Source organism: Desmodus rotundus, chromosome 13 (genome assembly GCF_022682495.2).
Source record: "Desmodus rotundus isolate HL8 chromosome 13, HLdesRot8A.1, whole genome shotgun sequence".
NCBI lineage: Eukaryota > Metazoa > Chordata > Mammalia > Chiroptera > Phyllostomidae > Desmodus > Desmodus rotundus.
The window spans coordinates 38019198-38046715 of record NC_071399.1 but is presented as its reverse complement, the minus strand read 5'-3'; the positions used below and the strand labels follow the sequence as shown (position 1 = coordinate 38046715).

Below are 27518 nucleotides of genomic sequence, written 5' to 3'. Positions count from 1 at the left end.
CTGTCTCCTTCAGATTTGGCTGGACCCCACTCTTCTACCTTTCCATGTTTCCATCAGCTCTGGGCCTAGTAGTGGTTCTTTTAATGACCCAAGAGGACTGCCAGTACCTTCTCCACCTGCTTCCAGAGGGGGCCTCTGTTGTGACTAGGTGGGTGGGAACCTGGGGTAACTCCTAGGGCGCACTATTCAGGGAAGATGGTGGGAGTCTTTCCCTGACCCCTCATCACATGTCTTCTTCTGTCCCATATTGTTCCAGTAATGTACAGTTTTTGGTGAATTTTCTGAATACTACCTGTGGGTGGCCAATCTGTGTAAACGAGGCAGCTCTTTCCTGCTTGGCACAGTCAGCAGCTCTGTCCAGACACCGAGGCTGTGTGGAACCCTAAACCTCCCTTGTTGCGAGTGTTTCTATTCTCTCTGCTCTACTGGGTTTAGTGGATCAGGGCCCAAGGAAAAGTGTATCTTATAGTGTCTGGTTAAGGGCTCTTTCACAGCTTGTTCTTCTTTCTCCTATGGAAATATACCCAGCAGGATGCTCCTGAGCCTGGCCTCATTGACCTGCAGAGTTTGTAATTCCTCAGGTGGGGTTAGGTTCACTTGTCTGTGAGGGGATCTGGCTGTCTGCAGCAAATCTCAGGCATTCAGCTCCTGGCCTTCCAGACTTCAGCTTGTTGCTCTCTTGCAGGAGGACCAGGCCCGAGTTCTCCACTCTGAACAGCTCCCTGCTCACCAGCTGTGCTGGGTGGGACATACAGTCCCTTCGGTGTGATTATATCCCTCTGAGTTCTCTGTTAGCAGAGCTGCTATGACTGCATGAACATGTATGCGAACCGTAGGTCCCAGAGAAGTCTTGGGTCTCACCTGAGCTCCCCTTTTAAAGAGTTTCTTTGTGCCCCTCATGCTGAAGCGCTGAGCCCTCTGGGAGCCTATTCTCCATGTGCTCCCCCTCTCCAAAAATCACAGAGTCTCTCATGGTCAGGGCTGGCCACCACTGGTCAGAGCTTCCAACAGTTTCAGATACAGATTCTCTCTGGATCGTTCCTGGATGATGTTGGGAAGAGAGTGTTGCAGGTATACTATAACACAGGTGGGGGCGGGGGTGGGGTGTTATCCTCATCCGTTCCAGAGATTTTCAGTCTGGGTAGGTTCTGATTCCACCTCACTGTTTCTGTAGTTAGCACCTCTCAGGTCATCTTTCTCCACCACTGGTGCTCTTGGCTCCTGCACCTATCCACAGCCACCCCGACTCTGTGCAGCAAAAAGTTCTGGTTTGGACTGCAGTGCTGGCAGTTGCTCTGCTTAGAGAGCCTGGGCAACCTGCTCCTGGGTGCCCTGTGGGCAGGAAGGCTCTTGTCCCCTCTGGTGTTCTCCCCACTGTCTCATCTGCATGCACTCACTCACACTCTCACTGACTCTCCTCTGGATGTTTGAGTTGATTACTCTGTGGTTAGGCTGCAAGATGGGTCCAGGTCTGGTAGCAAGTGGATGGAGTTTCCATCTACTCTGAAACCATCTTGGGTCCTCATCTCCCTAGTTTTGAATTAAAATTGAGAGTAGGGATGAGCAAATAAAACCACTCAAGGAGAAAGTTCAGGAATCTTTAAAAATGCAACTTTATAGGTAAGATACCTCCCTCCACTACTGCCAAGAAAAAAAAAGAGCAATAACTGGACAAAAGAGGAGCTGTCTCTTTCCAAAAGGTTTTGAGAATAAATAAAACAACACTTTCTTTCTTTCCTCATTTTTTCACTACCTTAGAACAATGCTCCTCAAACTTTAATGTGCACACAAATTACCTGGGGATTTGTTAAACTGCAACTTCTATCCACCAAATCCGGGATGAGGCCCAAGATTCTGCATTTATAACAATCTTCTAGGTGATGTTAATGCCATGGGCCACACTTGGAGTAGATGCTAGAGCAGAGTTTCTCAAAGTATGCTCCCTGTACCAGCAGCATCACCTAAGCACTTGTTGGAAATGGAGATTGTGGGGCTGCAGTCTAGGCTGACTATGGTAAATGGAATGCTGTCCTGCAACCAACATGTCTACCCTCTCATTCATGGATCCTGTCAATATATTGCATATAAATGAAACTTTTCAGATGTAATTAAGGTTTATGGACTTTTAAGAATATTCTGGATAATCCAATGGGCCCAATCTAATCACACAGAGTCCTTAAAATTAGAGAATTGTTTCTGGCTGGAGTCAGAGAGATAGACAAAAAGGGGAAGTCAGAGAGATTCAAAGTATGAGAGGGATGGCCTTGGTGGAGGGGACCACATGGAGAACATGAAAAGGAATCCAGGCAACCTGTAGGAGCAAAGTTCAACCCATGACTGACAGCCAGAAAGGAAGTGATGACTTCGAGGAACTGAATTTAGTTCACAACCTGTATGGCTCAAAAGAAGATCCTTCCCAGAGGCTCCAGGGAGAAATGCCATGCTGTTGGTTCCTAGATTTCAGCCCTGTGAAACTGTAAGCAGAGGACCCACATGAACTATGCTATACCCAGACTTGTGACTCATAGAACAGTGAGATAACAAAATTGTGTTTTAAAGCCACCAAATTTGTGGTAATTTGTTTCAGTAGCAATAGGGAACATATACATTGACTGAATCAGAAACTCTGAGTGTGGAGCCCAACACTCTCTTCTTTTTTAAACAAGATCTGAAAGCCATTCTGACACTTGATGTAAAAAGATCATCATTAGAGCATGTTCATAACCCAACATAAATGGGGTTCTGTCACTTAATAGCTATTGCTACATCAGTCAGTTTTTGCAATATCCCTAATCTTTAGATTTCTCATTTGTACAAATAGATTGATAAAACAAAGGGCTGATGTACAGTGTGGTGATTGCAGGGGTGAAGGAAGATTAAGGAGGTTAAATGGTAATGGAAAAATACAATACAAATAAAAAATAAAATAAAACAAAGGGTTGATGTGAGAACCTTGATCAGAATCTTTGGATATAATATTTAAGTTCTTATTACAGCAGGTCCTCAAATGTTACTGTTTTTCCTTCCTTCCATTTTCTTCCATGGACACACTAAATATAAATACTATTGATGATGGTGATGTCAGCTTTCTGCAGCTTAGGGCTTGGAACTTGACCTTGGTTGCCATTGTGTAAGTATGAGCGAGAAACGAAAAAAAGAATCAGAAATAAGATGCAGGTCTAATTCGCAAGAAATTGCTCTGCTCAGCTTAATTGCTACTCTTCAAAAAGAGAAAGATGTGTGTTTCTCTTGTTTTGAGAAAAAAATCAGCACCATTCAAATCTGGATATAGAACATTGGATTCTAAATGTGACCTTTTAATGATGGCAAGAGTGTAAATTGGTTATTTGCATCATGCAATCTTTGTAGTGGGACCACAGCAGCTACAATACATTTATATTCTGTACATCATTAAGAATGCAATGTACTAGTTCTAGTTTGCTAGTATATTAATGCTCATTAATTTTGAAAAATTTTAAGTGTATTTTCTTTCATTTGTGTCCCTCTCTGAGCTGAAAACATTAGCTAATTCTTTTTTATTCATTCTGCATAGCGAGCTGCTTCTTCAGATACTTACATATTCTTCTCCATGATCCCTTCAACCTTTCTTTTCTGAGCATCAATCACTGTGTGATGAAATTTGTGATCAGGTTTATTTTGCAAATGATGCAGTTTGCAAAGTCCCAGGTTCATAGTCATTTTCCATTGCTGTCTAAACGAGACTAAAACTCCCAACCAATCATACTACTAGATCAATTTTCTCCTCTCTGTGAAATAAAAAAAAAGGAATAAGAGTTAAATTAGGCTTCCTGGCTTATGTATTTATTAATCAATCAACCTTCCACATAATATTAAATGAATGTTTATGGTACAATATCCACATACCGATGTCTGTGTTTGCCAGCTTGAAAATAGTGCTGAGCTGAAGCAAGATTCTATCTGCTGTGAACATTTTTATAATGAGCTACAGCCCTGGGAACATTGAAACCCATTTAAAAAGTGACCTGAGTAATCTCTCAGAGAAAGTTAAATGGGTAAAAGATCATGAATTAGAAGTAAATATATATTTAAATAGCATTAGGATGGCATCTATTTTTTAAATCCCTACCCAAGGATATGCTTATTGATTTTAGAAAGAGAGGAAGGGGGGAGAGTGAAGGGGGGGGGAGAGAGAGAGAGAGAGAGAGAGAGAGAACATTGATATGAGAGAGGAACATCAATCTGTTGCCTCCCATATGTGCCCTGACTGGGTATCAAACTTGTAACCTGTGTATGTACCCTGACCAGGGACTGAACCAGGAACCTTTTGGTATACAGGATAACACTCCAACCAACTGAGTAACCCAGCCAGGACAAGATGGCATCTATTCTTTATTGCACAGTTATTGGTTTTACTGATATAAAACTGTGTCTGGGTAGTTTGGAGATAGAGTTGGGAGGATTCTATAACTTTGAGATCCCCCTCCTTTTAAACACACATCTAGCCCAAATCTCCCACATCTACATTATATTTCTTATTATCAGGTGTAGTATATGTGTTTAGTGCCCAGAGGATGTTGCTAAATATTTTATGTGCAACATATTGATTTTCTCTAACAGTGGGGTAAAAAGCAGAGGTTAGTTACCTAAAAAAGGGTGGTCCTCAGACCATAAGCACCAGAATCAGCTGGGAACTTGTTAGAATTCCTGAGTCTCAGAGTCCAGATCTTCTGAACCAGAATCTGCACTATCACAAAATTCTACACAATTTCCATGTACATTGAAGGGTGAGAACAGCTGGGGTAAAAAAGTGGCTGGGAAGTAGGGGTGTGAAGAATGAAGGATGTGAAGGAGAGATGTGGTAAAAGACAATATTGGGTAGAAATGTGCTTCTCATCTACTTGTCATCAAGTGTGAAGGTCTTATGATGAGCCCCTTAAGCTGTTTTGCCTTTTTATCCTAGTGTTCAGTAGAAGGCATATGTTTAATGATTGAGTACATTTGAGGGTGTAAAGCAAATTGCTTCTGTTTTCTAATGTAGTATCTTCTCAATTTTAGCATGATTTTGAATTAAAAGTGGTGTGGATAATGGACAGCTCAAGGCTTTTGTAGCTACATTGAACTGGGTTTTAACTCTAACCCTGATATTGTTCTTCTGTTAAAAGTTTTTTTTATATAAGCAGTTTTTAATAAATATTTTTAGTAATTAATTTTTTTTTGTCAAAATAGGTAACATAGCAGTGCCATCACAGATGGATTACATGAGATGATGATGATGGTGCATATGAAGTTTGAAGTTCAGTGACCAGAACCAGGTAGGTATCTAAGAAATGTGTCTTTGCTTCTTCTTTCCTACCACTCACTGATCCATCCCATACCCATTGTCATGTAGATATAAATATATGTGTATAAATCTATCTAACATCTATCTGTCTATCTATCCAACCATTCATCTGTATATCTGTCATCTATTTATCTAACCATATTTCTTTCTACCTGTCTTTTCTTCTGTCTTCTGTTATAACTGCTTCTAGTCTTCTCATTAGATATGCCACCTTCACTACCTCTACTCCCTTTTCCATGTATGCAAGTGAAGATATGGAGGCAAATCAGGTATTTGGGAAGAAATGCTCCAAAAAGCTGAGCTTGCAAGGTATTGACTACTATTATATTAACATTATGTATCATTGTGTCCAACTTCATGGATCACCACTTTATTTCCTCCTAGAAGATTATTGACATTTTGCAGAGCCCATCTTATCCCTTCCAACATGTTCTTAGGGATCCACTAGCCAAGTGAAATGCGCATCAATCTAGATTCGATGTTACCATGCACATTTTTCTCCCAGCTTGTTCCCCATTTCCTACACACTTGTGTAATTGTGTTTGGTGTGCCCATAAATACCAGTGAAGAGGGTGAAACTCAGTTTACTTAGGCTTTTGTTGACATATAGGTTCTGATCACAACCTAGAAAATATTGGTCTCCAAATTCCCGCCCCCCCCCCGCCACGCCCTGCCGCTTCCCAGCCCCTTCTACTCTGAGGGTTTAGGAAGGAATGAAGTGAATATCTACTTTGTGCTTTTGTTCTCACAAGGAAGGCTTTTGAGCCCAGGTGTCCTCAGGTAATCAGTATCAGAATCCTGACATTGAGAGAACAGGATTTTCATATTAAAACTGATCTTTCAATAGGAACTGAAATTATTCCCTACTGAGCAAAACTGCTCATTTATCATGTGTGTGACAAAAATGTGCTCCAGCATATGGTTTCACCTTTGATAGGAAAAAAGTTATTTTAATTGCTAGTTAAGACTACTGGGTTACTTTAATTTGCAGGTTCTTTATAACTGTGATCTATTTCATTTAAAGCAGCAATAAATGAGATTTTGTGTTAACCTCCCAATTATTAAATTTCACAAGCACCATTAGAAGATTTGAGGTCATTCTTTTGAGACTGCGCCATTTATGTTTAAGAACTTAGGATACTTGAAGTGTAGGCAGTGTTCTCATACATAGTAGGTTCTTAATAAATGTTTGAAACCTTGGGAAGGAAAATGTGTATATTCTTTTCCTCTATTTCCTTTAATGCTCTTGTTCCTACAGCTGAGGGATAGCACATAATTTCTTCTCATTAAATCTCTCAAATTGAAACATAAATGGCAGCAGTAACTTAAAATAACTAAGTCACATATTGAAAGCTGTACATTTGCTCATAGTGAATTGCTGCCAGTCAGTTTCCTTATTCTCACTTTATTTAGGTAATGACAAGCAGGAGTTGTAGCTACTTCAAATAGTATATGTACCTGTTGTGAAATAGAGAATGACTATTTTTAGCCTGTGGGATGTAAATTCTATTAAACTATCTTAGAAAAGAATATATTTTGTTGGAAAGACTATATATAATATTAGAATCCTTGAGATCTGGCTTCCGGCCAAGAAGGAGGCATAGGTAGACACACTGTGCCTCCTCGCACAACCAAAAGAAGGACAACAATAATTTAAAAGCAAAAAACAACCAGAACTGACAGAAAATCAAACTGCATGGAAGTCCAACAACCAAGGAGATAAAGAAGAAACATTAATCCAGACCAGTAGGAGGGGCGGAGACGGGCAGCTGGGCTAGAGAGGACTTGTGGCAAGGTGGCGGCTGGTGGACCCAGTGAGGTGATGGATTGTGGAACGGGGCAGGCCAGGCAACAGCTAGCAGACCCTACAAGGTGGAGGCTGGCAGACCCTGTGGCCCCATATTTGTGCATAGATAAACCGGGAGGAATGGTGGAGGATCAAAACAGACTGTACAACCCAGGGCTCCAGCATGGGGAAATAAAGCCTCAAACCTCTGACTGAAAACACCTGTGGGGGTTGAGGCGGCAGCAGGAGACACTCCCAGCCTCAAAGGAGAGTTTGTTGGAGAGACCCACAGAGGCCTAGAGTGTGTACAAGCCCACCCAATTGGGAATCAGCACCAGAGGGGCCGAATTTGATTGTGGGTAATGGAGGGAGTGACTGAAATTTGGCAGAGTGGAGCAAGCGCCAATGCTCCTTCTTGGCCCCTCCCCCCACAGGAGGGGGTGGACAGGATGGAGTGGAGTGAAGGGGGGGAAATGGGACAACTGTAATAGCATAATCAATACATATTTTAAAAATTTATCTTGCAAAAAAAAGAATCCTTGAGATCTGAGGTCTTGTCTTATTTTTCCTCTGTTGAATTATGACCTTGAGCAAGTTACTTATTTTGCTCAAGAGGTTGGAGATGAATATCTTCTTCAGTTCCATTGAATTCTTAAGGTCTGTCATTCCCTTTCCTATGTCAGTCAGGTCTGAGAACCTCGATTCTCATTTGGGTTTTATCACTAACTTGCTGTTTAACTCAGGCCAGATAAAGGTCTTCATTTCCACATGTGACACGATAGTTTTGTGAAAAATATTCTTGGGTTTCAGCCTTTAAGTGATTAATTGAACATATTTTTAAAGAAATTATGAGAATTTTAAATATGATTATCTATGTGCTGCCTAGGTTACAGAAGATACAATGCAACATACCTGTTTGTAATGACTCAGAGATGTTAGTTAAACACTGCATGGATGTGTTTTGAAATGCATGTGTCCTAAGTGTCATGGAGGTGCCTTAGCCATCACTTCAGTCAGGGACTTGGAATTTTCAGAGTGTTTAGTGTCTTCATCTTGTCTCCCTTGTTGTTAGTTGTCACTTTTTATGATATTAGCTACCAGGAGAATGCAGGTCACTAAACTTAACATCAACGACTCTTAATTTATACATCATACTAAACCTGTGGCTTCTGACTTCAAGGAGACTCTCTTTTTCTTGAGAGCAAAGTACATGGACTTATTGACAACCACTTCATTGGCAACTTATAGGCCTTTTAAAGTGATTTATTTGGTTGGTAACAGTGACTTGAATGTCTACAGTTCCAGAAGCAGAATTTGAGGGTGGGTTCTCATATATAACTGTATGCAGATATGTAGCCAATAATATATCATATTCAACATAAAAATGTACCATATTTAAAAAATCTTTTAAATCCCATACAGCACTTAGCATAGTGTTCTGTATGTAGCAGACAGCTAATAAATTTTTTAAAAATGCAATCTAACTTTGAACATGTGGGTTAAAGATCCCAACTCACATATATCTAATTGTTATTTAACTTTTAAAAATGTATTATAAAGGGATATATATATATCCTGAGATTCCTCAGGCCTCCTTGGGTTGTGAGAAAAAATAGGGGCACTTGAACAGGAACCACCCAAATTTCATTGGTCCCATGATGCAACCCTAAGACATTGAATACTTTGGAAACTCTCTAGTTGTGCTTATAAGCATGTCTATTACTGCCAGATGCTAACATGACCTCTCAGCTTTAACAAAGCAGCCTCTTGGTTTCGCTATGTTTGCAGATCGGAACCTCAGGGTGGAGTTAGGGAGATGGAAACTCCCTAAGATGATTACATTTTAATGTGAAGTAGAGAATGACTGCTTCTCTCTCACTTCTGTCTTATTCTTCCCCTTTGTCGTCATCATTGTCACCATCATCATAGCATCATTTTTGGTAAGAGGGAGAGGAGTATTTTTCTAAGCAGTGGTTTTAGTGAAATAGCTTTTCTGTTGGGTTGCTGTCCTCAGCCCCACAATACTCTCTCTGCAGGCCTCCGTCAGCTGTTCAGTGTGTGCTGAGTCAGGAGACAAAGTCATTAAGAGAACTTGTGCTGAAAATGCTTCAATACTGAAGCATTCCTCCAGCTGTGCTCTTTCTGCCTACCTTCTCTTCCCTTTGGTGATGTCTCTAAGAGGCAGTTTCTTCATAGCTCTTCGAAGTAAGCCTCTAAAGAGCTCACCCTGCTAATTCACAGGATGTGTCCCTATATGTGTGACTATAAGCTTAGATTCCTTCTGGGATCCAAAAATATATGGAATCTCTGACATTCTGAATATTGTCATTTAGGAGCTCATCCAGGAGGTGACAGATCCACAATATAGATAGCCTTTGACAATGCAAGCTTTGAGGGACAGTTTATATATTTTTCAGACCTTTATTTTATCATGTCATGGTGCCTATCTCATGGTAAATTCATGCTTTTTAAACTACTTCACCAACAGAAGAGCAGAAACAGGGATAGAAAGCAGCTTAAATATCATTTTGGCAAGGTATATAGTGAAGGAGGAGAGTAAAATGATTACATGAAATGAAATGTTTAAAATCAGTGGCAGATCTCAATTATCCATCAACCCCTTGTTTTCCCTGAGCACAGGGCTAACAACAGATGAAATATATAAGCACTTATATATTCATATAAACACCAGTTGTCAAATAGAGCATGTTCTTTTCCTTCTCCTTGGAACATGGTAGAAATGAAAGACTAATTCCTGTTGCTTTCTCAATTCTCAGTAGCTGTTAAGAAACTGTCTCTGTTATGTTTCCATTTTGTTGAATAGACATTGTAAAATTTCAAAAGTAAAGCCAAAATGCTAGTGGAAAAGATCTGTATGAATTTGTGTGTGTTCTGTTTTCCACAGCTGTCATCTTATTTGTAGAGATGTTCTTAAAAGGTGCAGACAAATCCAAGGCATTACCCATGATACATTTAGGTACTTAGCCTTGAGCCATACTCAGAATGACCTTCTCAAATCCAATAAACAGTAGCTCTATGACTGTTTTATTACATGCTGTGATGCTCACAGTCATAAGTAGTTACCTTGAACTTTGTCCCCTTTTTGGTTTTCAAAGTTGTGAATCAATGAACTTGAAGTGACATATGTAGAGGAAGTCTCTGTAATCTGCTTCCTAATGGTTTACCTTTGTACACTGTCGTGAAGAGAAGTAAAAACTTATTCCACAAAGTAGACATATTTCTGTTGTAAATAGTAAAGGATAAAAGGGAAGATAGAAGAAGAAAATTCAGTGGAATCATATTTCAAAAAAATATCTTTGGGTTCTTATAAAAATACTAGGTTTCATGATGGTGAGGTAGCTCCCTTGAAATGCCACCCTGAAAATATCTTATTTTTATGGAGCTTTATCAATCAACCAACCAACTAATCAACCAACCTACCTATTAAGCAATAAGGTAAGGATGTTTGAGCACTTATTGTATATTTAGGATTATTAAACTTTATTGTTGAGTGAATATATTTATTTGTCACATGAATATATGTTGGCTGCCTTCTTTGAGTTAATAAGGCATACACTAGTTGCCAATACAATAGGACATAGATACTATCCTCAAGAAGCTCCTAGTTTATTCAACCATGAATGCATAGTTTAAATACTATAAGTACAATCATAGAAATATTTTCAGGGTATTGTGAAATTTATTCATTCACTCATTTCTTCATTCATTTAACTTCTGCAATGTTCTAACCATTATCCTAGTGTCTGGAAATAACAATATTAAACATGGCAACATTAACAATGGCTCTCATGGAATTTATGTTTTCATGGCATAGAAAAACATTAAATAAACAAAGAAAAAATGCATTAAATAAATGCATTTAAATAAATTAAAAAATAAGAACCACAAAATTATGCTAAATAACAGGAAGGAAAACATGAGGATTTATGAGAATGTATAGCACAGGTCCCTAGAGGTACTCATACAATGAGCTTTGCTTTCAGCTATACTAATTATCCACATATGTTCTGCTATGAGTGGGATCATCAAAATCTTTTTTTTAATCTTTTTTTTTATTGTTGTTCGAGTACAGTTGTCTCCATTTTCCCCCTACCATGCCACCCCACCCTACACATCTTTCCCTCCCACCCTCGAACCTACCCCTTTGGCTTTGTCCAAGTGGCCTTTATATATGTTCTTTGATGGCCCTTCCCCTATTTCTCTTATTATCCATCTCTCCCCTCCCCTCTGGTTACTGTCAGTTTGTTCTTTCTTTCAATGTCTCTGGTTATGTTTTGCCCCCTTTTTCATTTTGTTGATTAGGTTCTACTTATAGGTGAGATCATATGGTATTTGTCCCTCACCGTCTGGCTTATTTCACTTAGCACAATACTCTCCAGTTCCATCCAAGCTGTCACAAAGGGTAGAAGTTCTTTCTTTCTGCTGCTTAGAATTCCATTGTGTACATGTACCACTGTTTTTTGATCCACTCATTTGCTGATGAGCACTTAAGTTGCTTCTAGCACTTGGCTATTGTAAATTGTGCTGCTATGAACATTGGGGTGCATAGGTTCTTTTGGATTTGTGTTTCAGGGTTCGTAGTGTATAATCCCAGCAGTGGAATTGCTGGATCAAAAGGCAGTTCCATTTTTAGTTTTCTGAGGAAATTCCATACTGTTTTCCACAATGGCCTCACCAGTCTGCATTCCCACCAACAGTGCACCAGGGTTCCCTTTTCTCCACAATCTCTCTAGCACTTACTGTTTGTTAGTTTGTTTATGATGGCCATTCTCACCAGTGTGAAGTGGTATCTCATTGTGCTTTTAATTTGCATCTCTTTGATGGCTAGTGATGCTGAGCATCCTTTTGGGTCAACTGTATGTCCTCCTAGGAGAAGTGTCTGTTCAGGTCTTATGGCCCCTTTTTAATTGGGTTTTATGTCTTCTTGGAGTGCAGTTGTGTGAGTTCTTTATATATTTTGGAGATGAAACCCTTGTCTGAGGTATCACTTGCAAATATATTTTCCCATATGTTTGGTTCCCTTTTTATTTTACTGCTGTTTACTTTAGCTTGAAGAAGCTATTTATTTTGATGAGATCCCATTTATTTATTCTTTCCTTTATGTCCCTTGCTCTAGGGACTATATCTGTGCAAATATGCTCTGTGGAATATCTGAGAATTTCCTGCCTATGCTCTCTTCTAGGACTTCTATGGTGTTATGACTTATATTTAAGTCTTTTATCCACCTTGAATTTATTTTTGTGTATGGTTTAAGTTGGTGATCGAGTTTCCTTTATTTGCATGTGGTTGTCCAGATCTCCCAACACCGTTTGTTGAAGGGACTATTTTTGCTCCATTTTATGCTTCTTCCCCCATGGTAAAATATTAATTGGCCATAGAGAGTCGGGTTTATTTCTAAGCTTTCCACTCTGTTCTATTGATCCATGTCTCTGTTCTTATGCCAGTACCAGTCTGTTTTGATTACAGTGGCCTTGTAATATAGTTTGATATCAGGTATTCTGATCCCTCTTACTTCTTCTTCTTTGTCAAAATTGCTGCAGCTACTCAAGGTCATTTATGGTTCCATATACATTTTTGAAATGTTTTTTCTATATCTGTGAAATATGTCATTGGTATTTTAATAGTGATTGCCTTGAATCTATAAATTGCTTTGGGTAATATGGACATATGGGTGATGTTAATTTTTCCAATCCATGAACACAATATATGCTTCCACTTGTTTATGTCTTCCTAAATTCTGTCTTCAGTGTAGTTTAGTTTTCCAAGTACAGGTCTTTTATGTACTCGGTTAAGTTTATTCCTAGGTACTTTATTTTTCTTGTTGCTATAGAAAATGGGACTTTTTTCCTGATTTCTGTTTCTGATCTTTCATTGTTGGTGTATAAAAATGCCTTCTATTTCTGAATATTGACTTTGTATCCTGCTGTTTTGCCATACTCACTTATGAGGTCAAGTAGTTTTTTGGTGGAGTCTATAAGGTTTTGTATACACACTATCATGCCATTTGGAAACAGTGATAGTTTTAATTCCTCTACAGTTTGGATGCCTTTTACTTCTTTTTCCTCCCTGATTGCTGTGGCTAAGACTTCCAATACTTTGTTTAGTACAAGTAGCGAAAGTGAACACCCTTGACTTGTTCCTGATCTTAGTGGGAAAGCTTTTAGTTTCTGCCTGTTGAGTATGATGTTGGCTGCAGGTTTCTTGTATATGGCCCTTATGATGTTGAGGTCTGCATCCTCTTATCCCACTTTGCTGAGTGTTTTTTTTTTTATCATAAATGGGTGCTGTACTATATCAAGTGCTTTTTCTGCATCTATTGATATGATTTTGTGATTTTTGTCTTTGCTTTTGTTTATGTGATGCATTACATTTATTGATTTGCAAATATTGTACCATCCTTGCATCCCTGGGATGAATCCCACTTGATCAGGGTATACGATCTTTTTGATCTATTGCTTGATGTGATTTGCCAGTATCTTATTGAGGATTTTAGTGTCTATATTCATCAGTGATATTGGCCTATAGTTTTCTTTCTTTGTTGTGTCTTTATCTGGTTTTGGGATTAGGATTATGCTGGCCTCATAAAAAGAGTTTGGTAGTCTTCCCTCTTCTTGTATTTTTTGGAGTAGTCTGAGAAGAATAGGGATTAGCTCTTCCTTAAATGTTTTGTAAAATTCTCCTGTGAAACCGTCTGGCCCAGGGCTTTTGTTTTTTAGTTACTGCTTCAATTTCTCCAGCTATTAGTGGTCTGTTTAGGCTTACTGCTTCTTCAGTGAGTTTTGGAAGATACTATTTTTCTAGAAATTTGTTCATTTCTTTATTTTAATATATTTATTGATTATGCTATTATAGTTGTCCATTCCCCCCCCCCTCACTCCACTCCATCCTGCCCACCCCCCTCCCTCACACATCCCCCCCCGCCATAGTTCATGTCCATGGGTCATACTTATAAGTTTTTTGGCTTCTACATTTCCTACACTCTTCTCACCCTCCCCCTGTCTATTTTCCACCTATCATCTATGCTACTTATTCTCTGTACCTTTCCACCACTCTCCCCCTCCCACTCCCCTATTGACAACCCTCCATGTGATCTCCATCTCTATGGTTCTGTTCCTGTTCTAGTTGTTTGCCTAGTTTGCTCTTCTTTTTGTTTTAGGTGTGGTTGTTAATAACTGTGAGTTTGCTGTAATTTTTACTGTTCCTATATTTGATCTTTTTCTTAGGTAACTCCCTTTCACATGTCATATAATAAGGGCTTGGTGATGATGAACTTCTTTAACTTGACCTTATCTGAGAAGCACTTTATCTTCCCTTCCATTCTAAATGATAGCTTTGCTGGATACAGTAATCTTGGGTGTAGGTGCTTGCCTTTCATGACTTGGAATACTTCTTGCCAGTCCCTTCTTGCCTGTAAGGTCTGTTTGGAGAAATCAGCTGACAGTCTTATGGGAACTCCTTTGTAGGTAACTGTCTCCTTTTCTCTTGCTGCTTGTAAGACTCTCTCCTTCTATTTAATCTTAGGTAATGTAATTATGATGTGCCTTGGTGTGTTCCTCCTTGGGTCCAGCTTCTTTGGGACTCTCTGAGCTTCCTGGACTTCCTGGAAGTCTATTTCCTTTGCCAGACTGGGGATGTTTTCCTTCACTATTTGTTCAAATAAGTTTTCAATTTTTTGTTCTTCCTCTTCTCCTTCTGGCACCCCTATAATTTGGATGTTGGAATGTTTCAAGATGTCCTGGAGGTTCCTAAGCCTCTCCTCCTTTTTCCGAATTCTTGTTTCTTCATTCTTTTCTGGTTGGATGTTTCTTTCTTCCTCCTGGTCCACACCATTGATTTGAGTCCCAGTTTCCTTCGCATCACTATTGGTTCCCTGTACACTTTCCTTTGTTTCTCTTAGCATAGGCTTCATTTTTTCATCTGGTTTTCGAACAGATTCAACCAATTCTGTGAGTGTCTTGATAACCAATGTTTTGAACTGTGCATCTGATAGGTTGGCTATATCTTCCTCGCTTAGTTGTATTTTTTCTGGAACTTTGAAGTGTTCTGTCATTTGGGCCATTTTTTTTTTTTTTTTTTTGTCTTGGTGCTTCTGTTACTTAAAGGGGCGGAGCCTTAGGTGTTCATGGGGGGGCAGGGTAAAGCTGGTAGCTGCGCTGTGATGCTGTACGTGGGGGAGGGGCTGAGAGGGAGCAATAGCACCAGCTCCCCTCTCCACTGGATTTCAGTCTTTCACTCTGCTACCCACAATCAAACTGGGCCCCTCTGGTGCTGGTTCCTGAGTGGGCGGACTTGTGCATGCCCTAGGCCCCTGTGGGTCTCTCCAATGACCTCTCCTGTGAGGCTGGGAGTCTCTTCTGCTGCCACCCCAACCCCCACGGGCGTTTTCAATCAGAAGTTTGAGGCTTTATTTCCCCCGCGCTGGAGCCCTGGGTTGCGTGGTCTTCTTTGCTCCCCGCTGTTTGTCCGGTTTATCTGTGCATGAATGTGGTGCCGCGGGGTCTGCTAGTGGTCAGACTGCCTGCCCCATTCGTCCCACACTCCACCAGTCTTGGTCCTGCCACAGCAACGTGATTCCTCTCTGCCCCAGCTGCCCCTCTCCACCCCTCCTACGGGTCTGGATGGATGTTTATTTTTTATTTCCTTGGTGTCGGACTTCCTTGCCGTTCGATTTTCTGTCAGTTCTGGTTGTGCGAGGAGGCTCAGTGTGTCTACCTACGCCGCCATCTTGGTTCTCCGAAATTTGTTCATTTCACACAGACATATAGTTTTTCATAGTAATTTCTTACAATCCCTTGTATTTATGTGGTATCAGTTGTAATCTCTCCTCTTTCATTTCTGATTTTAGTTATTTGAGTGCTCTCTCTTTTTTTCTTGATGAGTCCATTTTAAGGCTTGCTGATTTTGTTTATCTTTTCAAAGAACCAAATCCTGGATTTATTGATCCTTAGAATTATTCTTTTAGTCTCTATGTCATTTAATTGTGATGTAATCTTGGTTATTTCCTTCCTTCTACACGCTGTGGACTTTGGTTGTTGTTGATCCTCCAGTTCTTGTAGATGTAGGGTAAGGTTGTTTACTTGAAATATTTGTCTTTTTTTTTTTTTTTTGTAGCTCTTTATCACTATGAACTTCCCACTCAGGACTACCTTCACTGTGTCACTAATTTGGGACTCTTGTGTGTTCATTTCCATTTGTTTCCAGAAACTTTTTAATTTCTTCCTTGATCTCATTCTTAACCTATTCATTGTTTAATATCATGCTATTCAATCTGAGTTTGAGTGTTTTTGAGTTTTTTCCTTGAGGTTGGTTTGTAGTTTCAGTCCCTTGTGGTTAGAGAAAATGCTTGAAATGATTTCAATTTTCTTGAATTTGTTGAGGCTTGCTTTGTGTCCTATCATGTGGTCTATCTTTGAAAATGTTCCATGTGTGTTTGAGAAGAATATGTACTTTGCTTTTTTGGGATGAAAGGTTTCAATATATATCTCTTAAGTCCGTTTGAAGTAGGTCAGTGTTCAATGCCACAATATCCTTGTTGATATTTTGTTTGGAAGATCTCTCCATTTTTGACAGTGGCATGTTAAAATCCCCTAGTATAAGTGTGTTGCTGTCAATATCTTTCATGAGTTCCTCTGGGATTTTCCTTATATATTTGGGTGCTCCTATGTTGGATGCATATGTTTTTACAATGTTCATGTGTTCTTGATGGATTCTTCCCTTGAATATTATGAAGTGTCCTTCAGTGTCTCTTTTTATGGCTTTTGTCTGATATGAGTATTACTACCCCTGTTTTTTTTTTTCCTATCTATTTGTCTGGAATGTTTTTTCCCAACACTTCACTTTCAGTCTGTGTATGTTTTTTGTTCTGAGGTGGGTCTTTTGTAGGCAGCATATGTGTCCGTCATGTATTCTTATCCATTCATCTACCCTATGTCTTTTGATTGGAGTATTTGATCTGTTAACATTTAAGGTTATTATTGATAGGTACTTATTCTTTTCCCCCCTTTGTACCTCTGTTCTTCTCTCTCTCACTCTTTTTCTTCATCCTCTTAAAGCAGTCCCTTTAGCATATTTTGCAGTGCTATTTTGGTGGAGGTGTTTTCTTTTAGCCTTCTTTTGTCTGGGAAACTCCTTATTTCACCTTCCATTTTAACTGAGAGCCTTGCTGGATAGAGTAGTTTTGGTTGCAGGCCTTTGCTTTTCATTACTTGGAATATTTCTTGCCATTCCCTTCTGGCTTGTTGTATTTCTGTTGAGAAATCAGCTGCTGGCCTTATCAGAGTTACCTTGCATGCTACTTCTTGTTTCTCCTTTACTGTCTTTAAGATCCTGTCTTTTACTTTAAAACTTGGCATTTTAATAATGATGTGTCTGGGTTCATCTTGATTGGGTCCCTCTGTGCTTCCTGAATGTGCATGGTTTTTCTCCTTTCCAGGTTCAGAAAGTTTTCTGTCATTATTTTTTCAAACGTGGTTTCTATCCTTTACTCTTTTTCTTCCCCTTCTGGTATTTCTGTGATTCTCATGTTGTTGCATTTCATGTTGTCTCCCTTAAGGTATCATCATGTTTTTTGAGTCTTTCTTTGTGCAGCCGCTCTACCTGAGTGTTTCTTTCTACATTGTCTTCTAGCTCAGGTAGACAGTACTAAAGCTCAGGAATCGGTGAAATGGACCAAGACCAAGGAGAAGGGTGCTGTGTGGGATTTGGAACAACAATAATATGGCAAGAAATATGTGATCTGAATAAAAAGAATAAAATGTAAAAGACGAGGAGTAGTGTGTTATTGGAATATGAGTGAAGTGAAAGAAGAAAAATTAAAATGAAATATGAAAGGAAGATCAAAGAAAACAAGTCAATCAAACAATGTAATTAAACAAACAACAGAACAAAGAAAACTAAATGGAAAAAAGAGAAATAAAAAAATAAATAAAAATAACAAAAAATAAGAATAATAATAAAAATTAAAAAATAAAATGCAAGTTCTGTAGGATAGCAAAATGAAATTTGTTTCAGTTGTTGGCCTTAGCCTTCTGATCTCTCTCTGGATCTATCTTTTGTCTCCTCAGAGCTCTAGGTCTTAGTGTTGTCTCACACTTGGGCAAAAAAAAAAAGCCTGTTGACCTTAAACCTGCCAAGTGGGTTCTGCTGGTCTTCCTTGATGCTGCAGGCAAAGGGTGGTTGGGCTTGTTTTTTTTTTTCTTTCCTGTGGTTTTGTGAGGAATGGGGCTCTGTCTGGTCTTCAGTACTCATAGATGCCCAACCTCCAGCCCAAGCCCTCAGAGCACTGCATGGCTTCCACTGTCTATAGGTGCCAGTCTGGCTCCTTTAATCCACCTTATCGTGCTACGCTTTGATTAGTCTGTGAGGTACACTGAGTGGGAACAACTGACACCCCTCTTCTTTGCTCTTTGCTGGGCATGTGCAAAGTCCCTTCAGGGCAGTTTAGTTCCTCTATAAAATTAAGTCTCTCTGGGGACTGCTACCCCTCTAAGCTCCTGCTGCCCTGCTTTGATCAGTCCATGAAGCACCCTGATTTGGAGTAAATCACGCCTCTCCTCCTCGCTCTTGGCTGGCTGGCAGCTCTGGGTGAGAGGCCCTTGCACAATGGCTGTGAGCCTTTTTTTTGAGCAAATTCCCCTTGGTTGAGGCTGGCCTTTCCCAACAAGTGCCTGGCTTTTCACACAGCCCAACTCTCTGACCAGTCTGGAGACTATGTGGGTCAGGGTCTGTCATGGCCCAATTCTTCTCCCATCTCTAGGTGTCACCTGGCTCCCAAATTTCTCTGGTACTGTCCCAGCCAGCGGCAACAGTCCCTGCCAGGGAACACTGTCTGCTGTGCACCTTTATCTCCCCAGAGACTTCAAGCATCCAGGTCTCTCCTGGCATGGGACTGGCTTACCTGCTCTAAGAGGGGCGGGAGCTGCAAAGTTACAATCACTGACCTGACTCCTCCACTCCTCCGATGCTCCTACGGCAGCTACTTTGGTCTCTGGTGCAGGGCCTGGGGACCACAGCCACTGTGGTCCCCAGCTCAGGGCCCTGGGACTTTCCTATTGGCCTACAAAATCTCCTTATTGTCTGTTTTTAAATGTCTTCTGTAATCTTTGGCTTCCAAATTTCATATAAGCTGGGATACCTTTGGCTGTTCACCCTGTTCTTCAGAAGATCATCTAGGTGTCCTCGTTGGGTGCGGGAGCAAGTGGGTTCAGTTCCCATCTACCTTGCTACCATCTTCAAAGTTTCTGATCATCAAAATCTTAAAGAAACTCAAGACCTATTGCAGTGTCTAGGTGTGACTGCACACAACTGGAATGTGTAGTGAGAAGGGTGTTAGGAATTAGTAGTTGTGGTCTATAGTCTTGGCTTAGATACTAATGACATGATGACATTATTTAACATTTTTTGGTCTGTTATCTTACTTGTAGTCTGAAAATGACATAGACTGAAAGACTTGTACTGGGTCATCTGCAAAGCCCAACTAATCATAAAACTCAACATTCCCAGTATGAGAAATAATTTCTCACTGCTCTGCAGAAGAGTCAACTTCAAAATACGAAATATGAAAAATTTCTTATTTTGGTGACAAATATGCACACACTCTTGGTAAAGCTTAGAGCACTATACAATATAATAGCTGAAAGAATTGGGCTAGACATATTAACGTGCGCATGCTCAGACTTTTTATGTGCAGAATTTGGATTCAGGCACAGTTCATCACAGGTACCTCTGCTCCAAAGACCACATGCCTTACATGGTTCATAGGTCTGCTCATTTTTTAAAGGTTTGATGGCGGATCCATTTGTGTATCTCTCACATTTATGCATTTACCAAAACTGGGGGAGATGACAATGGACAGCTCAGGGTGGAGTGGAAAGAAGCAGAAGAAGGAATGCATGAAGAAGATTGAAGGTGTGGTAAGTTGAACACTGGACCAGGTATTTGAATACTTGGGTTCCAGTCTGCATGTAGATAAAAGGTAGAAGTGTCTCTGAATTAGTGGTGTTCCATCTTCATATTAAGCACCAGATACTCTTTCCAATCAAATCATGCATGAAACTCCAGCATGCCTAGTGAATAAGAGTGAAGTCACACTGGTTGAGGGAAAGGACTGAAAGCTTGTAACCCCCTAACAGCCTTTCTCTCTCATTCCTAAAGCAGTAGGAAACCAGGCCTTCTGGAAATTCAGTTTGGAAGGCACTAAAAGGTATCTGTGTTGCATTGATGACAGTCTGGTGATATCATGCACAGTCCTTTGAATTCCTCACTATCACCAATTCACACACTGATTTTTCCCCTTGTTTGTACTAACTTATTAAGTGAAAGGATATTGGTGCTTGGAAGAGTATTTCTTTCTTGAATGATTTGTGAATTCTGGTGGCTTTTAGTGCTGGAGAGGTTGACTGCAGTTCCATGCTTTACTTCTTCCATATTCCAACCACTGTTCTCTAAATAAATGTTGGCTGGCATTTAGGGCAATCTGGAGGGTTAATTATAATCCACACCAGTGATTTAGTCCTGCATTTGGTAAAGATGGTCTACAGACTGTGGAACACTTGACTTATGCAAATATGACCTTACACAGATTGTTCTATGAGGCCCATAATAATAGCTTAAAGATTGAAATTTTTGTTATGCAGTGTATGGCTGATTGCCATGAAGCCAGGGTGCTTCAGACTCACCAAAAGGTGAGGGACTTCAGACTTTGCTTTCATATTGGTCTGTTTTCCCTATGGATTTTTGCTCTGGTTGCCTGTGTTATTTCAGCATCATTTGTGTTATTACCTCTTTTATGGCATTCTAACTGTGATTGAATAGAAACAAAGCAATAGCAAGAGGTACATTAGAAGGAAAAAAATGAAAGTTTAAAGAGGCTAAACAGTGCCAAAGCCTTTATTCCATTTTGTTTGGATATCCTTTGGCTACTTTAGCACTGAAAAGTATTTTGTACAAAAGCACACACATAAAAGAGCACATAAAATTTTCTGCACATGGTATAATGCTTAAGAGGCTAGATTTTGGATCTAGTCAGATGGGGTTCTAAATTTTGTCTCTTCTTAGCTGTGACCTCTGTCAATGACTTAATGTCTCCCACCCTCAGTTTCTCATCTGTAAATGGGTTTGATGACATCAGTTCCTCATAAAATTGTCCTAAAGTTCAATGAGATAACACATGTAAAGTGCTTTGCTTTCTGCCTGGCACTGAAAAAGCCCTACAATTAGCTATTAAATTTCATTCTTCATTTGCATTATTGGCAATATTTCCATTTAATAAATAGCCTCTGCTTTGGTATTGATATGGAGTTTTTTGAGTACTGACAAAAGCAGAACCTAAATGGAAAAATTATCAATAAATTCAGATAAAGGATAGAATTTAAAAATGTATGGGATATATCACAGAGCTGTAAAGTACATAGGAAATATAGACAATAATATTGCAATAGCTATGTATGGTGTCAGATGGATACTAGAATTATCAAGGTAACCACTTCGTACGTTATATAAATGTCTAATCACTGAATTGTACACTTGAAACTAATATAACATTATATGTAACAGTAATTGAAAAATATTTAAAAATTAAAAAATATATGGAATACATTCAAATGATAATTAAGGAAAGAATTGTTATAAACTGATGTAAAGGGAAAGTGCGAGGTTTTTAATGCAATGTTGTGATTAGCCATGGATGATTCCATAGATTTAAAATTTGTACCAATGTTCTAAATGTAAAAGTGAGAGGTTGGGAAGGCTAGTGTCATTATAATAGTAGCAAAAACTACCCTAAATTGTTATAATTACAAGGGAATAATAGCATTGCATATAACAAATTTTTGTTGTGACTCAAATTTGGCTTTTTTAAGAGATCAAAAGAATGTTTTAAAAGCAGGAAAAACAGTCAATTTTAAAGATCATGAAAACTAGTTATGAATTTTTTTTCTTAAGGCTTAATGTGTTAGCTAAAGCTAAAACAAACACTTGCTTATCATTTAGAACATCCACATGTAGTTGAAGGTCTTAGCAAGACTGCATGTATGTGTGTGTGTGTGTATATATATATATGTATATGTATATTTAAATATATATATAAATTTGAGCCAAATATGCATCATAGGACAGCCTCAGAGTAGAATGAATGTAAAAAGGGGTGAGTGTGGATCAACGTGATTAAGCTCAGGACAAGGCTGCAAGACAGTGTTTTCATCTTTTGGGCTTTTTGGCAATGAAACACCTTCAGTTCTAATGGCTTAGTGTTGCCTGAGGCTCTCTTTCCATTACGTGAATTTATATTTTTATTTTCCTGACTTCCAGGTGCTTATGGGTTCTTCTAAATTGACTGTTTACATGATTACTTGGCTCATGTTTACTTGGAGTACACCTGGATCCTTTTGAGAGGGACCTTACTTAGACTTCCTAAAATGAAAGCTTTATTTATTTACTTTTTACTAAAATAACCCATTTCTCTCTAGGTGTTGGGCCAGCAAGACCTCTGAAGTTGAAGTTGACACTGCCTTGGCTGGTCTTCAGTCTCAGAGTCCCAGTGGCCACAGTTAAGCTTGCACCTGCACAACTCTGTCCCATCACCTGGAAATTCAGTCCCTCTGCCTTGTCTTGCACCCGGAACATAGAAACAAGTCAATACATACTCTTCTGACAAATGGAAAAAAAGATTATGGTCAAATATACATCTTTTCCAATAAAATCTGTTCGTGGCTAAATACTAAATGGTGAAAGATGATAGTAGTGAGTGTGATTACAGCAGCATTCATTTGTTGAGAGTTTACTGCATGCCAGGCATGGTGCTAAGGTTTACTGTATATTCATTTAATCCCCACAGCTACCCTAGTAGGTAGGTATTATGATTTTCATTTTATAGATGAATAACAGTATTTTAGTTTGAAGAACAGCCAGAAAGATAACATTATTGTTGCAGTTGAACTTATGCATTAGAGATTACAAAATAATTTAGTAACTATAATTCTACTTTCTCAGTTGCCCCTGGACCTGATAGAGGAGCAGATCACCATAGTCACTACCTGTGCAAGCTTTTCTCTCTGAACATACGTACATTTGCCACTCGCTTTTGGCCTTACCACCTTGGGTGACATAGTTGTTTTAGATATTTTTCTATTATAAATTACAAACCCCTAAATGTGTGTTTGTTCAAAATTAATTTAGTTACCCAGCCACATTCCTGGTTCTTAGCATTTTTCCTTGTGTGAGTCCAATGATTTTGAAGTTGATTTACTGCTGAACCTGGATGAATTAACCGCTGGAGTAAGAATTTTGCCTCTTGGTCCTCAAACAATGCCCTTGAGTACTTTGTGAGACACAAATAGCCAAAATGTATCTTGACATCCTGGAATGATATTTAGAGGTAGGAAGGCAAGACCATTCTAAAATAGTTTCAGAGGAAATGTTTCTTTTGCTCTTATTTTCTCTCTCTTTACATTGTATATTTGGGAGCACCAGTCCCATTAGCAATAAAAAAATCAATCATACTGAAAACAGTTGTGGTCAGAACAACTCCAGGGAAGGGTTCTTCAAGAAATGTCACTGCGTGTCAAAACACAGACTCCACAAATGGGACAAACAGTAGTTTATTCATAAAATATTTGAACCCACCTCACATCCTCTAGCAGTATGTAAATAGAAAAATCTTTTCCTCCTAATTTTAAACAAGAAGTTGTTATTAAAGGTTAACAAAAAATAAGCTTAAGCTTATTTTCTATCATTAATTTGAAGCAAATTTTTAATGCTTTATAAAAATTACACTGAACTATGGGCTGGTGAAGAAATTTTAGAACAGATGTTCTGGGTAAGCTCAGAGACACTAGGTTTCTAGAAAACATGTTTCAAACAGTTGGCTCAGGCATAGGCACAACTTTTAATTACATTGAGCTTATGATAGGTCAACATATCAATGTTTATCTGAATTGTGTGTTACCTTGAGCATTGTCATCACACTCAAGGCAATCATTGACATTGAAAGAAGAGAGTTAATCATGAATAGCAATTCAGCAATTGCACTTGTCACTAAAAAAACTGAAGAGAGAGAGAAAGAGACAGAAAGGGAGAGAGAAGGAGAGAGAAGAGAGAGAGAAAGAGAGAGAGAGAGAGAGAGAGAGAGAGAGAGAGAGAGAGAGAGAGAGAGAGGAGATATTATGGTTTAAAAGTGTGAAGTTAATGATTCTGCATAAATAATCCCTGAGTTTTATGTTTCTTTAAGGTGGGATGGGCATGCACTGAGCCATCCATAAATTCTTTTCAGCTTTCCTTTGGCTGTATTGAGTAAATCTGTTTGTGACCACATCTTTGTTGTGTGGAATAAACTGGCTTATATGGAAATAAAACTTTAAAAAATTATTTTTTTTGTATTCTTTTTTTTAATTGTTATTCAATTACAGTTGTATGCCTTTTCTCCCCATCGCTCCACCCCACCCCAGCCAAACCCACCTCCACCCTCCCCCTTAATTTTGTCCATGTGTTTTTTATAGTAAGTTACTGTAATCCCCTCTCCCAGCTGTCCTTTCCCCACTCACCCCTGGCTATTGTTAAATTGTTCTTAACTTCAATGTCTCTGGTTATATTTTGTTTGTTTTTTTCTTCTGTTGATTATGTTCCAGTTAAAGGTGAGATCATATTTGTCCCCCACTGTCTGGCCTATTTCACTTACTATAATGCTCTCCAGTTCCATCCATGATGTTGCAAAGGGGACACACTCCTTTCTCTCTGCTGCATAGAATTCCATTGTGTAAATGTACCATAGTTTTTTGATCCACTCATTTGCTGATGGGCACTTAGGTTGCTTCCAGTACTTTGCTATTGTAAATTGTGCTGCTATGAACATTGGTTCATAGGTTCTTTTGGACTGGTGTTTCAGGGTCCTTAGGATATAATCCCAGCAGCAGAATTGCTGGGTCAAAGGGCAGTTCCATTTCCATTTTTATGAGGAAATTCCATACTGTTTTCCACAATGGCCTCACCAGTCTGCATTCCCACCAACAAAAGGGAACTAGGGTTCCCTTTTCTCCGCATTTGTTTGTTGATTTGTTTATGTTGGCCACTCTGACTGGTGTGAGATGGTACCTCATTGTGGTTTTAATTTGCATCTCTCTGATGGCTAGTGATGCTGAGCATCTTTTCATATGTCTCTGGGCCCTCTGTATGTCTTCCTTGGAGAAGTGTCTGTTCAAGTCCTTTGCCCATTTTTTAATTGGGTTGTTTGTCTTCCTGGAGTGCAGTTGTGTGAGTACTTTATATATTTTGGAGATCAGGCCCTTGTCTGAGGTATCATTGGCAAATATGTTTTCCCATACTGTTGGTTCTCTTTGTATTTTAGTGTTGTTTTCTTCAGCCATGCAGAACCTTTTTTTTTTTTGATGAGGTCCCATTTGATTATTCTTTCCTTTATGTCCCTTGCTTCAGGGAATGTGTCTGTGAGGATGTTGCTGCGTGGAATGTCTGAGATTTTCCTGCCAATGTTTTCCTCTAGGACTTTTATGGTGTTACAACTTATGTTTAAGTCTTTTATCCACACTGAATTTATTTTTGTGTATGGCGTAGGTTGGTGATCGAGTTTCATTTTTTTGCATTCAGCTGTCCAGATCTCCCAATACCATTTGTTGAAGAGGCTATTTTTGCTCCATTTTATGGTCCTGCCTCCTTTGTCAAATATTAATTGACCGTAAAGAGTTGGGTTTATTTCTGGGCTCTCTGTTGTGTCCATTGGTCTATGTGTCTGTTTTTATGCCAGTACCAGGCTGTTTTGATTACGGTGGCCTTGTAGTACAGTTTGATATCAGGTATTGTGAGCCTTCCTGCTTTGTTCTTCTTTCTCAAAATTGTTGCAGCTATTCAGGGTCATTTATGGTCTTATATGGAAATAAAACTTGCCGGCATTGTGCCTCACAAACATTAGAAAGCAAACAAGTATTGAATTGACTTACCCTAATTTCATTGGGATGGTACTCCAGAGGAGTGTTTGTTGGTTACAGCACAACTTGAAAACTCAACTGCACATAAAAACTTGTGACTTTTCCTTTTTTAAGACTTTTTTTGAAAATAAAAATTGCTTCTTAGTTTCTTTTTGAGGAGTAAATCATTCTTAATATGAAAAGAGAACTGTCTCACATTATTTGTTTTAAAGCACACAATGATTGTTTTCATTATCTTCCCAGTACTGAGAAGAACTCTTTGTTAAAACTATAGATTATACAAATTGGTCCTTGAATGACGTATGAAGTACTGTCTTAGGATCCTGAATCTCTCTGCATTAACTGAGAGGGCAGGCAGTGGAGGCATAGATCATCTGCATGCCATGAATGAGGTTTGCTTCCCCTCATACTGTCGACACATACTGTCCACTAAAAAGTGCCAGTGAGAGCTTGCTCAATCCAGACTTCCTCACCTCTCTGTCAAGGAATCTATAAAGAGATACTTGTTAGAGTTCCTGCCAAGTAAGCTACAGAATGTAAAGTGGTGTATGAATATATAATAGCAGCCATTATCCATTGATGCCACTGTCTTTGGAAAGAATCATTTCATTCTCTGTGGAAAGAATGAGGGGCAATTTGAAATGGCCTGAGGTAAGTGGCATTTCATATATTGCCAATCAGATTAACCTTGAACCTTTATCTGTCACTTAGAATTCTTATTCTTTTTCTCATTCTCCATCACTGAAAATTAAGATGATGTGTATAAAACCCCATTTTGCTCTACATTATTGCACTTTATACTCCTTTCTCTCCCCAGGGAGAAGAGAGATGAACAGTTCTGTGCATCAGTCAAACTGACTGAGATGTAGAGTGAGGAAAAGTGAGACTGTCACCAAGTCCAGAAGACATTACAGTATCTCTGCTTCAGTATGTCAATTGCCTCTACTGTTCTCTATGTCCCTCCAGCATTTGATACAAAAATGCAGGCTGATCTGAGCTTGGAAGCCTGATCTTGATCAGAGTGACTGAACATAAACATGAAAATCTACAGGAGCATGGACCTGGGGCTATTTTGTCTCCCGATTCTAACACAGGGAGTTTGAATCTTAGCTGGAGAGTAGACCTCTTTGGAGGTCCTGGTTGGTTTTATCTGAGCAGAAAGCAGCTATTTTGCAAAGGTAAGCAGCAGTAGACTATTCAACCCTGCATTTTTCAAATGGGCCCTTAACAATCATGTATATTTTCAATAAAATTGTAGGTACACTCAAGCACTTACACAAACAAATGCTGTGAACACATATATTTTTCTTTGTCAGTCTGATCCCTTTATATATACTAGGAATACACTTTTTAGACAGGATAAGTCTTACCCGTAAAAACTGTCATTCTGCTGGTTTAAATTACTGTTTTATCTCAATTATACTCTATAATGTCCAACCCATACACTTTTATTTAT

At 39.1% G+C, this 27518-nt stretch overlaps 1 long non-coding RNA gene across 1 annotated transcript; it reads left to right on the top strand.

The window, feature by feature from the left end:
• Nucleotides 1-14460: 14460 nt before the first annotated feature.
• LOC128779831 (uncharacterized) lies at nucleotides 14461-24456 on the top strand. Its single transcript, XR_008425906.2, has 3 exons — nucleotides 14461-14593; nucleotides 19909-20041; nucleotides 22595-24456. It is a non-coding gene; the product is annotated as an uncharacterized lncRNA (long non-coding RNA).
• Nucleotides 24457-27518: the final 3062 nt, after the last annotated feature.